The sequence below is a fragment of the Rhinolophus sinicus genome, linkage group LG14, assembly GCF_036562045.2.
Source record: "Rhinolophus sinicus isolate RSC01 linkage group LG14, ASM3656204v1, whole genome shotgun sequence".
Classification (NCBI taxonomy): Eukaryota; Metazoa; Chordata; class Mammalia; order Chiroptera; family Rhinolophidae; genus Rhinolophus; species Rhinolophus sinicus.
The window spans coordinates 49142876-49161456 of NC_133763.1; the positions used below are offsets into that span (position 1 = coordinate 49142876).

Here is an 18581-nt window from a genome sequence, read left to right on the forward strand (position 1 = left end):
TGAAAAAGGCATGGGAACTCTCTATTTTCAGAACGAAGAGGTTGTTTAAATGGGTCCTCGAAGAAGCATCTAAAAGGAACCCAACGACTTTGATTCCGACTATAAAGTTTACCATTTGGCTGTTGCCCTAGATATTTGGTTCAAATGATTTCCCCATTTTACTTTGTAGAGGCTAGAAAACGAAATTTACAGTGCTGTTCCCCTGTTGCCTCAAAGACAACACACTGACACTGTCAATCTTCTACCTCAAAACCAGCTCCTATCACAGCTTCCTGCGCCCATACTGTGTCCTGACACCCAGATGCAAAGCACCGAGCTCATGCTTCCTCCTTCCTGTCTTGGGCAATCATATCTGAGATGGTTAGTGAGCCATTGGTTGGCAAGAGGAGGTCTTTTAGAGGTCACAGCTATTGAGAAAGAAGGAGGACCAGATATTAGGGAACTAAGACTGAATATGCCAGAAGAATTACGCAGTAGCTAAAATGGCTGGAGGAGGAAACAGAGCTGGTAAATAGGGATGTCACTGGCTGCAGGCCCTTCCCCCAGCCCCAGAGCTGGTACAGTCAGTGTGGCAGACCCAGGAGCAGTTAGGACTCTGAGCAGCTTCCCGCAGCTGAGGTTAGAGACGGAGAGGCAGTGCAGAGAAGGCACAGCCCTGAAACCAAAGAGCTCAGGTTTCCAGCGGGGAGGCGGCCCCTTGTGTGGTCAGAAGGCCTCTTTGGAGTCCTGGGGCTATGACCTTGGACGAGTTTCTTAACTTCACTGACTATTATTAGTTCTCTCAGATTTTATATTGGTTGTAAGGCTCCTTACATCAGGGGGCTATTGTCAGAAGCAAATAAAATCAAGTATGTGAATAACCTTCCATTAAAAAGTTTTGCAAATGAAGAGCATATTTTCTCTCTTTGCACTTATTGAAGAAAGTAGGATGCATTATTTAAATCACAGCTTGATTTGATAACAGAAGAGGTTATTTTCTGATTTTTTTTAAAGTAGGGGAGTAAAAACTGCCAATGTAGCATAGCTAAAATTAACCCTGAGCTATATTATTAAAAGCATTTGCAACTTATTCGAGAACTCTGTTATGGATAATGTTAAAAACTGTCACACAATTCTCATTCACAGTGACACTTGCTGATGACACTTGCTTCTCCCACACAGGAATTACTCACCTTGTAAATAATGACAAACTTTTAAATGTGGGTAGGCTGTGCCCAGTTTTTACACTATTACACTGGACTATTACACAACAACCACCTCCCCAATAATACCATGTGGTATCTGCTTAGAGAATGAAAACTCATTGAAATACTGGCCTCATAAGCACATAATGAAAACAGAAGGTTCCCAGGAAAACAAAAATGAAAAACTATGAAAGAGTCTGAAGCCAAACAAAAGTATTGCTTTCTTATCCGTTACTAGGATGTAATCTACATAGTTGCTCCTTGTATGGAAAAGTATGTTTCAATTATGATATGTTTAAGAAACCAGTAAAAGTAGAGCTTGGCGAAGTACAGCTGGCGGGTCTACTCTGGCCCATTGCCTGTTTTTGTATGGCCTGTGAGTGGAGGATGGTTTTGACATTATTAAATGGTCGGGTAAAAATCAAAAGAAGGAGATTTCGTGACATTTGAGAAGTATGTAAAATTCATATTTCAGTGTCCATAAATAGTCTTATCGGCACTCAGGCACACTCATCCATTTACGGATTGCCTATGGCTACTTTTGCATTACGATAACAGGGCTGTACAGTTGCAGTAAGACTATGTGGCCCACAGAAATATTTACTCTCTGGGGCTTTACAGACAAAGTTTGTCAATTCCTGCGTGAGAGAATATATGAAGCCTAATTTTATAAATAGCATCTAACATTCTCATTAAGAACGATGTTTGCGGTAATGGAAAAGAATGTTCTCACACCAGTTTCTGCAAGACTATCACACTCATTTATTCATGCAACACATGTTTAGTAAGTGCCTATTATGTGCCAGGCATTGTTCCAGTGCTAGGAAAAATCCTTGAACTTGTGGCGTTTCAATTCAAATAGAAGACAAAAAAATTAGTAAGTAAACCACATAATTTGTTAGGTGGAATCAGTGCTAAAAAAAAAAATAAAACAGGAAAGGGGGATAAGAAGAGATGGAATTAGGGATCGTATTTGGTTTTTAAATAGGAAAACCAGAGAAGGCCTCGCTGAGAAGGCAGATTTGAGTCACACTTGAATGAGGTGAGAGAAATAACCATGCAGGCATCTAGTGGAAGCGTGTTGAGGGCCGAGGGAATAGCAAATGCAAAAGCCCGAAAATCAGGAACGGCCCTGGCATGTTTGAGGAGTAGCAAGGAGACCTCTGTGGCTCTACAAAAGGGATTTAAGAAAAAGAATAGCAGAAAACAGATGAGATCTATACCGCAAGGTGGACCATGGGGGCCTTTTAGGCCACTGTAAAGAAGGATTTAGGGTTTTACTCTAGCGAGACAATATTTAGATATGATATATGAGTACAATTGACTTACTCTCCTAGGGCCCAAGTATAGAACCACATCTTATTTTTATGTGAAACTAGACCTATTGTTGGCATAATAATAAAGACTTAATTACATCAGCCTGATTCTTTACCTTAAACCATGTACAAGTCTCTTTCACTAACGTACATTTTCACTAAGCCCCATTCCCCTTTGCAAATTCTTCTTCCTTCACAGCCAAACTTCTAAAAATGTTGCCTAGTTTCACAGGTATTTTCCCTGTCTCTTCCATCTACTTCTTACTTGTCCCTTTGCAACAAAACTTTCCTTCTAATTACTGCCCAGAAGTCATTGCTATATTGTGAGAGCAGTGACTTTCCCCTTGTCAAGTTCACGGGTCTCATCTGAGATTTCATCATAAGGAAATTCTCCCTCCTATAGGAGGTATTGCTGCTATCATTTTAATCTTTTTATGTTTGGTTTCTCTGACTCCGTCTGTCTATCTCGGTACATGTTTAGTCTTGATTGTTTATTCCCCTTCTTCTTCCTCATCAATTATGGCCCCCTTAAAGCTAAGTCTGGGCTGCCCTGTCCTTTTCTCTCATGTGTATTTGTTATTGTCGTTGTTTATTTGGTTTTAGACAACTACCATCATGTATCTGACTCCCAAATATACAGCTCCAGTTCCAGATGTTCAGTTTACTAAAAGTCATCTCCTTACCCTAATATATCCTGCCAATACTTGAAACTAAACACTTAAAAAGTGGCATCATTTTCCCATGAGACTTGACTCCATTTTTCTAAGATGTCCATTCGTAATCTGACAAGTCATTTTGGGTTAATCCTTTTAAGTTATATATTATTTATTACCACGTTCTGAAAACTTGTGTCAACTGAATTCCTACAATACTTGTCATTTATGTTCATAGTTTCCTCTTTTGATATAAATTCTGATCATCTTAAATGCCTCAGGACAGACATCTCATTGCTGGCTTTTTCCTCACTTCCACCCTTGGAATAATAGAACCTTGGGATTCAAGACACCTTAAGGTAATTTCTACCCAGTGAGATATTTCTTTCTAAAATACCCCTAAAAGATGATTATCAACCTCTACTTAAATACAAGCAGTTAAGCATGGTGCCTGCGAAACAGTTAGAATTTAACAAATGTTTGAAATTATTATTGTTCCTGCTATTAAGAATACAGATGCTAGAACCAAACCACCTAGATTTCAACCCTAGCCACCCATTTACCTGATGAGTGACCTTGAGCAAGTTACTAAACCTCCTTGTTTAATATAATTTAATAATGTCTACCTCATAGGGATTTTAAATAATTGTAAAGCACTTAGAATGACATCTAGCACATAGTAAACACCATGCATTTGTTAAGGAAAATAGAATTACTGGCTCACTATTTTAACAAGTCTGCAGTATGGGTGGATCTCACTGTCAGAAAGCTCTTTCTTTCGGATGTCTTAAAATTCTGCCTCCCCTCCTAGTAGGTCTATATCCAAGATAGCTGATAGCATAAGTCTACATAAAATTTGTAAAGAATGCTTATAGCAGGATTATTCATAATAGCAAAAAGTGGAAACAACCCAAATGTCCGTAAGCTGATGAGTGGCTAATAAAATGTAGTGTATCTGTACAATGACATTAATTGGCCATAAAAAGGAATGAATATCCATGCTATGATCTGGATGAAGCTTGAAAACATCACGCAAAGTGAAATAAGTTAGACACAAAAGGCCACAAAATCATATTGTATGATTTCAGTTTTATGAAGTGTCCAGAAAAGGCAAATCCATAGAGATAGAAAATATATTAGTGTGCCCAGGGGTTGGGAAGAGGGGAAAATGGAGAGTGACTACTAAGGACTAGAGAGTTTCTTTGGGGTGGTGGGGGGTGGGGGGAGATAATGAAAATGTTTTGAAATTAGATAATGGTGATAGTTATACATATCTGTGAATATACTAAAACCATTGATTTACACACTTGTAAAGGGTGATTTTAGTAGCATGTGAATTATACCTTATTTTTAAAAATTCTGCCTCCCTACAATTTCCACCAACTGGCTATCCCTGTTCTCTAGAACAAAAAGGAAGAGTCTCTTACATGTCACCCTTCAAGAATTTGATGACAGTTAAGTTGACCCTTTGTTTTCTTTCTTCCGGGACTCAGTGCTTTGAACTGTTCCTCAGTATGACATTTCTTTCAGATTTCCTCACCATTTTATTGGCTCTTCTATACTTAAAACAACCACAGTTAAAACAGTGACCAACATTTTTGAAGCACTTACTATGAATTACGTATTTGCTAAGCATTTTACAGCTATTATCTCTTTTACTTTTCCCTCTAACAGTATATTACGATCTCTATTTGGTGTATGAGGACGTTGAGGCTTAGAAAGATTAAGATTTCACAGCTAGTAGAGAGATGGCAGAGGCATCAAGCCCAGGGATGACTCCTGAGCCTGCGTACTTCACAACAGACTGTCCTGCTCTCCCAACCAGACGATTCTAGCTCCTCAAACACCTCTGTAAAATGCGGGGCCCCAAACGGAAGAAAACACAGCACATAGGTTCTTCCCAGAGCTGGGCCATCACCTCCGGTGATCTGGACACTCCATTTCTCCTATTGCAGCCTAAAGCTGTGGTCACATTTTTTAGAAGCCACAAAATACTCCTACGTGCCACGGAACACACGGTCCATTGAAAAGTCCAGATGTTTCTCTTCTTTTCACGTGAACTACTTTCGTACCGTATTTCTCGCACCCTCTACTTGTATAACATGCGTTTTGAGCCGGTAATGGGACCCATCAGTTGTTCCTTCTAAATTCGCCGTGCGGAATCTTTCCCCCGTGTCTCCGAGTGGGATGCCTTGTAGACTTTAGTCAGAGAAATCACCGTGTTGCAGCAGTGCACCGTACTTCCGAAGTCAGTGTTCTGAACCACGATTGCACTGATGGGACGCCAAAGCTAACTGACCCTCGGTTTGTTGTCCGAATCTAGCAATTTCTCCCTGTTGTGCATCACTTACAACTGTATCTCTGTCTTTGCCTAGATCTTTCATCAAAGCCTAAAAGAGCACTTCACCGAAAGGGTCCTGCTAGGCACCAAGGCATCTATTCAGTCAGCCTCATTCTCTTCACTGCACCAGCATCACAGTCACACCTCTCCGTACGGCTAGCCAGGAGAAGCACAGGACTTAAAGAATACTCCTTCTCAGGCATCATCTGGATCAGGTCACTTCTCTGCTCAGAAACGAGCACGAATGCCCAGCCCTTCAAATCCAAGTGCCTTAGAATCTAGAGCGTGCTTGATGGCACCACTCCTACCGTTTCACTGTCTCCCTCCTTAGTCATCCCTAACTCAGACACTCCAGATTATTTCCACTCTGCTGGTGCCTTATACATAAATCTTTCTAATTTCCACTGAGAAACAGCATGCTTTCCCATCTATTCCATCTCTAGTGTATGTTCCTTTCTTCCATTCTTGCTTCAAAGATCTGCTCAAAACCTGTGTCCTCCAAACCTGTTCGCCCATCTCGGATCCCCCCCAACAGTAGAGGTGGTGCCATGTCACACCTACATTATTCCAACCAGTCGGGCTCTTCTGCCTCTGAGCCATTGTCATGCCTTTCCTGTGCCTCTCTCAGACTCCCCTGTGACACTTTTTCTGTGGGGAAGGGTATGTCTTGAGACCCTGGTGCAGGTGCTTTGAATACCATGAACACCTATGTACCATTGAGCCACTGGTTCCAAGGGAGGTTAAATCTCCTGTGATGGGTAGTCAGCCTCTCGGCCCAAATCTGCCACCCAGCCCCCCCCTCCAACCCCACGCTGTGCGCTGCCTAGTAGAACACAGGCGAGACCATCCCTAAGAAGCATCCTGAGGTACAAGAGTATCCCTCGATCTCTAGGAGGCTAAGCGGAATTACGGACAAGGGGTGAAATGCGTTAAGTGAGACAGCAAGAAATAAAGGACCCCTGTTTCCTAAGGCAGGAGACCTTTCATCTTTGCAAATCCCTGTTCAGCTCTAACACAAACACACCACAAACCCTGTGAATCTGAGTGGAATTAAGACTCTGACTGAAAACAAGAGCTTATGTAGTTCTCTTCTTGAGATGGCTTGAGCTGAATTTGAGGAGAAGCTGGAAACATGGCTACTCATCCAAGTTCCCTCATAAATCCATAGTTCTGTTAAGTTACCCCAGCACACTTTCTGGAAAATAGCCTACATCTTGAATAAAGGTCTATGTAAAAAAAATGTTCTAAAAAAATAACTGAATAAATCTAACAGCTGTCTTTTGTTTCCCCAACTATATGAATGCCTCCTTCTTGCAGGGGACCTATTACCTACTTTAGTAGCTCCCCCAGTGACTTCCTCTCTTCAATCTTCTCTACTTCACAGAGGAGGCTCTGAACACAGGGAAAGTTGGGGGACCAGGAGGAGGGCTCTTTCCCTATAAAATAACTCCATAAACTCCTTTGAATACTTCTCAGGTCCATACAGATATACGCACGCCTTTTTCGGAAACAATCTGCCATTGCTGACATGAAGAGGTCCCTTCTTCCATTGTTATTGTTCAAACACACACATGGGGAATGAGGTGAAGGGGAGGGAAGGAAAGAGAGAAGAAAAACAAGGGATTCCTCCTAATGGAACCAGAATGGATGCCCAGAGAGCCCCCCTCAATAAAACAGATGAAAACCAGACCCCAACTCTCACATGCCACTGGCAGCCTGGGTTCGTTTACATATAGCCACTTTACAGATTTCAACGGGAAGCTGGTATTTGAATACCAATTCTGATCTATCTGGCAATGGCTGCAGTTCAGGGTCAGTCTCCCTAGTAATACAGGACAGAAAAATTTGTTCTTTCAAGTTTCCTAAGTGAATGGCCACTCGTCTAGAGAAAAGCTTAAAACACTGTAACAGCTTGTGTCAGCTCCAAGAGGACTGAAGTCCGAGCAGGAAATAAGCCCCTTTCCCAAATAAAAGCCAGTGTTCTCTCGCCTTGTTTTCTCCACCGAATGTTCTGTATCAGCAGGGTGAGCCCAAATTGCATCCAGGACTTTGCTGCAGCTCTGCCTTTAGCTTTCTTTGAGTGAGGATTTGGTTATTAAAAATAAAATAAAACAACAAAGCAAAACCCCACCGCATACAAGAAGAAGAAAAAGAGAGGCGGGCTTTACAAAACAGCTATTTCAAAATCATGATTTTTTTAAAAAAAACTATACAGAATGTGGAACGGAGGGGAAAAAAATGTCTCATGTGGGTTGCGCGGGCCCTGCAGCTGCTTCTCATTAAAGCTTCTCTTTACTCGCTCTGGGCTAGTTTCCAGCAGAAAATTCTTTAAACAGAACTCTGCTTTCAACCCACTTTCTTCTTGCTCTGGGCCTCTTGGCCCCCCAATCTGCAGTGGCAGCCTGCCCTAGCAGAGCTCTAGAGGGGGGGAGCTGTCGTTAAGGTAAATGAGGTAAGGGCAGGGAGAAAAAAATAACAAAACCCAGAAACCAAATTAAGCATTGCTCAGTAACAAGGGTCTGCACTTTGAAAGGGCCCCAAATCAGTCGTGTCCTTTCCCGTGACCATAATGCCAGCTTAGTTTCCTGCCCCCTCTCCTGCTCCCCCTGTGCAAGTAGATAAAAATAATTGCTAACAGCCAAAGCTAACTGTAACCAGTGAAAGCTCCAACATAACATTTCATTCCCAAGGCTCTGACTACAAAGTTCTAGATGCCCTGGAGCCTACAGAATCAAGTCTAAACTCTTTGGTTGGCATTCAAGAGGCCCCCACCTACTAGTCTAACCCCCTCAATCCCCTCCTCCCACTGTCCCTCCAGTTTGATAGCTCATCAGATGGTCAATTTGTTAATTCTGTAACCCTGTGTAAAAGTAACTAACTGGTTATGCTAATTACTGACATTGTTACCAAAAAAAAGAAAGAAAAAGAAAGAAAAAGAAACATCGCATGAAGACTTCCAGTTAACTTCCTGGTAAAGAGGGGAAGAAAAGGGAAGAAACTCTGTCATGTTGACTTCTTGCCATTCCCACTCCCACTCTCACCTCCCCCCCACCCCCCACCCCCGCCCCAACACAAACACTACAGCTTACTCAGCAAGAAGGAAAAACAAAAAGAACTAAAAAAAGTATTCGTGTATAGAGTTAGGGCCCAGTACCGGGTTGGTTTGTGGTAAAACACACTTTCGAGGGCTTTGCTGGTTTGATGTAAAGGAAACAAAGACAAATATACAATCAATCCACCTCTCTCTCTCTCTCTCTCTCTCTCTCTCTCTCTCTCTCTCTCTCTCTCTCTCTCTCTCGCTCATTCTCTCTTACACACACACACACACACACACACACACACACAACTTTTTACCACCACTAATAAACAAAGACTACCAAATACTGCAGGACAGCCCATTTTTCTACTATGTAAATTCAGCTTCCGGAACAGAACATTTCTGCTTTTCTTGTAGAGGTATTTCAGAAAATGTTAATCTTGGTTCCCACATTAGGCTGAATGCTTCCAAATTAAAAGTTTCCCACAGGAAAAGAGTTTCACGGGGAACTGTGAGTCTGGGAACCATCTTCTGAAACTCCACCTCACTTGGTTTCCATGTGTTCAGGTTTTTCACCCCCACACCTCCCACCCCCATTCTGAGGAAAGCAATAAACACACACTCATTTTAATCCATCCAGACCAGAAAGAAGCTGCCGTGGTACAAGCTTTCGAGCTGTTAATTCATAGTGTCATTCACCTTCATCAGGGACTATGAAAGCGGTAACCACCGCAAAGGGGAACCAGACTTGACTTACACAAGAATTCGCAAATGCCCTTATCTGCCAGCTTACAGCCTGAGCTCATTTATCAGAACTCAGAAGCTGCACTGAGCCCCTAATCTCTTCAGTCATTACTCAAAAGACTGGACCAGAAGGGCACACAAACCGCGTTGAAAGACTCGTGTTGCTGCCATAACAGAAGGTGGTCTTTCTTTCCTGTCTTCTGGCACACAATCGGTGCTTTACCTTATTTCACCGCACTGGGCCCTGAGAAAATGTCTATTGGTGATTAAAACACGGCAGACATACTCTAAACATAGGAGTTCACAACAAGCAGCCTTCACAGTAACAGGCAAACATGAAGGAGTCAAGCCAGTTGTTCCCCAGCTATGCGCTCACTGGACCGTGATGGCCAGGAGTCTAGAAAGTGCTTTAGAAGCACGGTCCTGTCCGTATTTAAATGGGCTGTCGATGCTATTAGGACTATTAAAATAGAAAGGTGTCATAAAATGGTTACTGCATTCTTAGTCGATTTTGACATTATGTATTGTATGCAAACAAGAGACTGAGAAATGGCTTCATCTCAAGATCATCTCTCCTTCACGTGCCCTCCTTGCTCGGCTCAGCTTCTCCCAGCTCCCAGAAAGTGCTCCAGTGCGTGCTTCTCACCTGCAGACCTCTGCACGTGCTGTTCACTCCGCCCGAAACACTTTCCCCACTCCCTTCTCAGAGCTAAGCCCTAAAATTCCTTCAGGCTTCCGCTTAAATGTAGTTTCCTCAGAGAAGCAGGCTTGCTACCCCCACTGTATATTCCCGTAGCTCTAACATAGCCTATCACTCATTATCCTGTGTTCTGATTATTCGTCTTCGCCAGCAGGTTAAGAGGGGTTCACACTCCTGTGCCTAATACAGTAACGCACATGGAAGGCGGTCAACTAGTCAGTGCTCACACTCCTCACAGAAGCCAAAAGGCAAAACGCAAGCATCCAGGGAATCTTGACACCTTAAAACGACTCTGTAATTATACTCCAAGTTGGGGAACTATGAGGCAGAGATAATTACCCAAAGGATTATCAAAGCTAATTAAGATTCCTGATGTTCAGAGGGTTTCTTAACCCTCATGCACCCTTAAATCATTCAAAGAGAGCCAGCCAACCCCCTATGGAGCAGACTTTTAAAAATCCCATTTTCCCCCAAAGTATGAAGTTAACTCACACACATACACACACACACTCTCACACACACACTCACACACATGTACATGCACACTCACGTGCACACTCACACGCACGCACACAACACACACTCACACACACATGCACACATACACACGTGCACACACATGCATACTCACACACGTGTATACACACACACACACACAGTCTCCCCTGTTCCTGCATATACATATGTAAATAAAACATTCACCCACATCAGTTCCTTGAGGGTTGGTACAAAGAATGAAAAGAGATGTTGCTAAACCTTGAGATCACCAAACGAGGCTGGAGAAACAACGTTTAGTCCCAGTCTCCACACTAATTAGTTACAGAACCCAGGGTACATCCCTTGACCATGGCAAGACTTGGGCTCCTCGCATGGGAAACGGGATAAGTAGAAAAGGTGATCGCCAAAGTCCCCTCAACCTGGAAGCAGGGTGACTCAGCACTCAGCAGAGCTGGCTTTCAAATTCCCTCAGCAATGGCGCCCAGGGACGTACCGATGCTTGCTGATGCCAGTGCTTTGGGGTCAGTGGCTGTACATGTACTGGCCATCGACCCACTCCAAGCCAGGCTCCCTGGGGCAAGAACTGTGCCTTGTGTCTCATCTGTTACATCCTTCACGCTGCCCACCTGTCATCCTTCTAAGCACAGACAGTTCAATACACGCTTGTGGAAATGAATTGTTGTACAACTTACGCCTTCAGCTAACCCCTCACAGGGAGCACAAGGAAACAAAGAATAAGCAAAGGAGAAAGAACAATATATTTACTTCAATTTTTAATAAACATTAGGTATTAAGTGGGGTCAGAAAAATAGCAATACAGAGGATGCCAAAAAAACAACATATACACATTTTAAGATAACAACTCTTAAAATGTGTATACTTTTTTTTTTTTTGGCACCCCCGGTATATTTAAACAAAACATGAAGAATGAAAAGGAATCCTGAACCTACAAGGGAAGGAATGGTCTTACCATCTTCCCCAACACAATGGCCAACATGAGAACCCATTCTCTGCACCATAGCTTGGTGGTAGGCATGGCAGCCTCTTGATGGAAGCTGACGGGCTGATAAATTCCATAAGGCTGAAAATGACCGATGTGTTTGTGTGAAACAATGCACCAAATTTAACTTGTAGGGAATCAACCACTTAAGTGCATGTAGGACCATTTTCCAGATACAATGTTTATATATGCCCTTTCAACACTTGAGGGCCTGTCTTACTCACTCCCCGAGCTCACGGTGCTCTCATTAATTCTTATAAAATTTAGGGACGAATAGGTGCTATCCCGTAATTAGAGTGTTTGCTTCTGTGGGGACTAATTATGAACTCTGAGCGTCAGTGTCAGCCTTTGCCTGGAAGGAAATGAGTCAACTTCTCATTAGTAATCAGGTTCTGTCCATTTTCTAAGAGTTGACCTAGAAATTCAAGGCCATGAGTTTTAACAATATGAGACAGAGAATCAGACACCACAATCATGATATACAAATGGGACTAAGACAGAAAAAAAAAGAAAGTCAATGAGGTTCCTGAGGTACTTTTCAGGATGACTGAGGTTTCAGAAGGGGCAAGTTGCCCAGTAAAATAATTCCTCAAGGAGATGTGTCCAGCTTACACAACAAGAACCAGCATTTCAAAATCTTAAAGGGGCAGGTGGTTAAACGGCTAAGGCTCTACGACAGTCTAGGCAAGAGAATCAGAACCTCTGTCAAATGTTTTCCACACAGAAGAGGCAGCTTGGATTTATTCTGGATAATTGAGGGTTTAGATATATACTCTATAATCAGAGGAAACAAGCAGTAAAGGACATAAGCTAATTTGGGGTAACCAAAGATTTGGCTAATAGATGCTTGCTCGCTCAGGACCCCTGCAATGAGCTGGATCAGGCCAGGGATATGCTGGACAGAAGAGCTTTGAGGTTGGGACTCCGGAACGTTCAGCTGAGACGATGTACCAGGCCATGTATGAAAACGGAGCCTGTTCTCCGGGTCTCTGCTTTTCCATCCTGCCTCCTATCCAAACCCATTCATTTTCTTGCCTCAGAGATGCTTGGGTTCAAAGTTTCTTTGTAAACGGTGCCCACCAGCCTCCCTGGCTGCTCTGTTCTGGAAGCAGCACAAGAATTGACAGTCAAAGCCACAAAGGTCTAGGGGTCGGGGATGGGGGAAGGTGATTGCTCCCCGCTGCCCTCTCCTGCTGTTCCCCAGTCTTCCTTCCCCCTAATTCTAGACATTCTATCTTCGAGCATTAGCTGACAGGTGCTAAAGGAATATTTTTTTTTTTTTTTAACGAGTGATTTCTGAAATCACTTATCTGTCACCGTGAAACCAGGTGAATGCACATACCGGTTGAGGAAACCCTCACACAAACTGAAGTACAGACAGAAGAGAGCAACCAACATGTAGACAAGTTTCGAAAGTATGTCATTAAGGAAAAAAGTGAGGAAGATATTGGTAATGATGATTCCAGGAAACACTAGCCTTTCTACCTGTCCGTCTCCTCAGATACCACCAATATTCGGAGATTTAGAAGCTAAGTGACCACTAAAAATCATGTTTCTAGTCTTCTGTCCCATAGTAGTTGCTCCCTTGTCCGAATCTCCACAGTTCTTAACACCCATGCCACTACACTGGGCAATTACAGACTGTACACACACACACACACACACACACACACACACACACACACCGGGAATGCCAAAAAAATGTGTACAAGTGGACACCTTGGTTAACGTTGCTCAAGCAGTAGTTGGCCGTCATCAGAAGTGTCTGGACGCTGATGGTGACCCTTTGAGCACCTCTTGTAATTGCAGAAGTCACATGTGACTTGTATTCATCTGTTGTTATCAGTATATATTAATACAGGTTTTTCCTTTCTTAGAATGTGTACACATTTTTTTGGTACCCCTGGTATACGTATGACTCACGTCCCCAACAAGATGGCAAGGTGTCAGAGGACTGCTACCATGTCATATGGCAGAAAAGCAATCCGACACCCCTGAGCCATGAGTACTTGTGACGTGGAAATCAGAGAGCACAGCCTCCTGGGCTTTCCTGTCGCTTCACGATTCCCACCACAGAGCTCGCGCACAGTGGGTGGCTCAACTCAATCAATACCAGTGTGGGGAAAAGGAAACTTTTCTGTGAAGAGGGCTATAGACTAAATGTGTCTCCCCAAAATCCACATGCTGAAACCCCACTGTGATGGTATGTGGAGGGGGAGCTTTTAGGAGGTGATGAGGTAGATGCAGTGGTGAGGGTGGGGTGCTCACTACGGGATTAGTGCCCTTGTAAGTAGATGAAGGGACCAGAGCTTTCCCGCCCCTCCACGTGAGGCTATAGTGAGAAGGCAGCCATCTGCAAACCAGGAAGGAGGTCCCACAGGGAACTGAGTCGGCTGGCACCTTCACCTCGGAGTTCCCAGCCTCCAGAGTTGTGAGAGAGAAATAAACGCCTGCTGTTTAAGACATCAGATTGTGGTAGTTTGTTATAGCAGCCTGAGCTGACTAAGATGAAACGTGAGGCTCCTACATTGCTTCAGAGTCTATGTGACTTTCCATGTGCAAGATACAGGATTGCAGGTATGGGAACTGCAAGCACGTGGCCTGACTCTGCACAGATTCAGTTCCCTAAGTGCTACTATTCTGCAGAAGTGCTGAGCAGGTTATTTTCTCAGTAACACCTACCTTCTCCACCTAATGCTTTATTAGTCTTTGCTTTCACTTTTCTTTCATAAAGGCCTTTTTAGAAAGATCCAAGTAGGACACTGTTTAGGAGAGGAACGTTTTAAACAGAAGGTAACTGCATTAATAAGGGAAGGCTGGCGGCATCAGTATAAGAATCAGGAATACATTTTTAGACACAGAGGATGATATGCTAATGAAGATTACTGGCAACGGACAAACAGGATGGATAAAGAGAACTTTGGGAAGCCCCAGAGAAACTGCAGTGTACCTTACACTGAGATGTAAAGACAAATATGAAAACAAAACACTCACATCTCACACCACACACACACACACACACACACACACACACACACACACGGAGTAAAGGAGACACTACACTTCATTTCTAGCTTCCAAATCCCGACATACAGGATGCTGAGAAGAGGGCTTAAGGAAAACCTCCATCACAGCCACACATTTATTCTAGCTTCACAAAGAAAAAAGTTCTTGGACATTTCTAGATAATTCCATTTTTATCACAGCCCTCCACCCCTTTGTATTCAATCTCGCCAGACTTGATCAAAGACGGATAGCTAACATTTAAAATGAAGGATTTAATTAAGCTAGTCCAGATCCTGAAAGAGAAGTATTTCTCATCCTGCTTAGTCGCAAGAAAAAAAAAGGGGGGGGAAAGAATCCCTACATACAATTAATGGTGCTGACATGCCACTGGGGGACAATGAGAAAGGAACTTTACATAGGATTGTGGTTAACCTGGGGACTGTGTTGAAAGAAACCTAGCTAAACCCACATCTCCTCATGCCAGGTGCGCAGGCCAAAATTTAACTTACTGGCAGGTACCCAAGACAGGAAAAAGGATATCGGCAGAGCCTACGATCGATCCACTTTGTCCTACTTCTCCGAACCTAACACTGAAGTTTATAAAGCTTCCAACCTAAAGGATAAAGACGAATCGAGAAGAGTGTGGGAATTCTGTGGTTGTGTAGTGAGAAGAAGCTGACACTTGGGACTTCCCTTAAGAAAAATTCCTCAGGGACACTTACTCACCTGCTCAAGGCTGTTTCAAAGATGTCAGTGTTAAGAAGAAGACTCACTCTAGAAGAACGCTGTTAGAGGTCCAGAGCTCGAGTTGTACAGAAGGAAAGCCCCACATCTACAATCACTATGCAAACGTAAGGCGCCGTGGTTAACAACTTGTGACTTCTGTGCTGGCAGCAACATTTATCGGAAGTCGTTCAATCCGATCTGTCTCAATTTCACAGCTGCATAAAATCGGTCTGGACTTGCTCATCTTCCATTAGGAAGAAGAAGGGAGACGTGTCTCGTTTTTCAATTTAGTTCTCTCCACGAAAGAGCATGTTAACTGACAATGTCCTCTATCCCCCCTTCACTGCCTCTTCTTCTATTTCACTTGCAGTAATTGCACTGAGAGCTGAAGTCAAAAACCACTTCTCAGAAACGCAGCGATAGCCAACCCATGTGGTCCATGTACACTCATGTAGCTACCAGAAAGTTCAGAACTCCGGTATTCTGTGAGTTGCCCGGGCCTACCTAATGCCACCATTTCTATTTTAAAATCAGGAACTACACAGAGTTCTAATCTCATTCCTTATCTGAAGAGCCATCTTTCATATACTTTCAAATGTTCCACACTTCCTTTTCAGAAGGTCCTGTTTGAACTACCAGTTTAAAATAGGTAATTTCATCCCATTTTACTGAGAGGCAAATTGAGACTCCGAGTGATAGCACATTTTCCAAGATTACAACTCAGGTCAACCACTTAAGATTTATGTGATCTTGGGCAAATTATTTAACCTTTCTGAGTTTCCACATACTCAGGGATATTAAGACTAACTCTCTTCGATGAGGACTAAAATTCAGTAAAGAGCTGAACTGAGCAGAGAGCCTGGCACATAAAAAGTGCTCAAATGTTAGCCAGCATAGTATTCTCTAACTTGTGGAAGACCCAGTTGCCCACAGGAATAATGGCTCCAACTCAAGTCTATGTGATAATAAAAACCTATGTTGTCCTCTCCATGTCACCAGGCAGGGCTCTTCCAGATGACTATCCACCCACCAGTGCCAGACTGAACCAGACTGGAGCCTGAGGCAAAAGAAAAAGCTCAATAATACTGATCTTTTTTTAAAATTTGGATATGTTTTATCATAGTTATTTTGCATTCATTTTTATTTTTTGAACTATTGCATAAAAATATTGTTTATCCTGATTACTGAGCTTTTGGGTATCCTCTTAAATTTTATGCCTGAGATGAATGCCTCACTCACCTCACCCTGGTCCCAGCCCCATTCACGGGTGGTTCCTGCACCGAAAGACCATATTACAGTCTGTCTCCCACCTGACTTTACAATACTCTAGTAAGACTCTCATTCTGAACCTCTTTAAGAAGTCCAGGTTAGTTCATTGATAATTATTTGATGAGTTCCCAAAGAAGTGTGAAATAATGCGATACCAATTATCCATTACTTGTAACCGCCACTACAGATTGAGCTGTTACTATATGTGGTATAGTTACATAGCACGCACTGAGTAATTCCTGAATTAATCGCTCCTTAAGCATCACATTGTAAAAACGTGAAAAGTATGCAGTGAGCCAAAAGACAGCCTTCTTCATTTTATGGGGAAGATAAAAGGCCTTGTCCATAGTCAGGCTTCTGTTGGCATCTGCCAGCAAAACGGTTTATGTGATAGTCTGCTGAGGAGGGCGCCCCTCCTGAAGGAATCTTGCTGGCAGAACCAGTTTCAGCAGAGGAGAAAGAGAAAGTGATTTCACAGCGGACTGCTTTCCCTGCTGTATTTCTCTGATCTGACACTGAATACACTAACAAGGCGAGTGAAAGGGGAAAATGGTCAGCCTTGACATTTGAAAATGACTTTCCCCACAGTGCAAACACTGATCATGCAACCTCTGCTGTAAGCCAGGCTCGGGAAGATTCTGAGTGTCTACGTCTCTCCTGACTATACAAAAACGTATCAAGAGGACAAAAGCAATGCCTCCAGTTTTTAAAATGGCTTTAGGAGACCTGGACCCCCAACACAATTACTCCCTAATCCTGGCAAGGAAAATCATCAGTCATTAATGTGTAATGTTTCTTACAGCTAGTAGACACATTTTAGGTAAAATGGGACACAGAGTTGTATTTTATAACATTTTATATTTATAATGATTTACTTTAAAATGTAATTTCTAGTTAGATGCTTTGGCAGAAAATAGAGATTCTTGGGTGGCCGGATGGCTCAGTCAGTTAGAGCGTGAGTTCTGAACAACAGGGTTGCCACCGGTTCGATTCCCACATGGGCCAGTGAGCTGCGCCCTCCACAACTAGACTGAAGACAACGAGCTGCCACTGAGCTCCTGGAGGGGCGGCCGGATGGCTCAGTTGGTTATAGCGGGAGCTCTCAACAACAAGGTTGCCAGTTCAATTCCTGTGTGGGATGGTGGGCTGCGCCCCCTGCAACTAAGATTGAAAACAGTGACTGGACTTGGAGCTGAGCTGCGCCCTCCACAACTAGACTGAAGGACAACTACTTGGAGCTGATGGGCCCTGGAGAAACACACTGTTCCCCAACATTCCCCAATTAAAAATTAAAAGAAAAAAAGATTCTCAAAAGCAATCACCCATCCACAGGAACCTATGTAGCTCATGGTGACTTTCCATTCTTTAACAAACATTGTATTAGTTACCTCCTAAGTGGTATATAGGAAATTTTGAAGGACTCCTTTATAACTATAATTTTTACCACTATAAATAATGGCAGAGTAACTTATATCAGACCAACTTTCTTACTTACAATTATATACTCTGGACAAAATATGAAAGGTACATGAGAGCCACCAAAAGCATTCAGAAACTGGAAGGGCTATGAGCCTTGAAAAAAGAAAAGCGAACTATCTGAAACATACATTTATATAGCTTTTTCTCCCTGAAGGTATTCCCCAGTCCAGATAACACAAGAGGAATAGAATGTAAGCAGAAAATGGAAGTCTCCTTGGGCCGAACAGTCAAAGGTGTCTGAGATTGTCAAAGCAGCTGGGATTAGAAGACAAATCTTAGAAAAGGGGGCCACGTTAAAATATGCACACAACTCCATTCAGATCCTTAAATCACTCCTGACTGTGCATGAACACGGTGATACTTAGGGACCTAAGAGATGGCAAGAGCTGGACAGCGGAAAGGCTGAGCACGCATGGTTCTGGGGAGTCAGAGGTTTAAATTCAAGTCCTACCAAACTACAGGGGCTTGGGAAACACTTCGAGCTTTCCACTGAACCCCCGCCCCCGCCCCAAAGGTCAGACCTTGGGAGTAAGGACCATATCCCAAGACTGAGACTTACACTGTCAGCCTAAGGGTAAAACAGACGCACCAGAGCAAAGCCTAAAACCACATCTTCAGAGGATCAAGG

At 43.1% G+C, this 18581-nt stretch overlaps 1 protein-coding gene across 2 annotated transcripts in view; it reads right to left on the reverse strand.

Moving 5' to 3' along the window:
• The window catches only part of NOTCH2 (notch receptor 2), a 156146-nt gene that overhangs the window by 88622 nt on the left and 48943 nt on the right, over positions 1 to 18581 (reverse strand). The gene's annotated exons all lie outside the window — the stretch shown is intronic.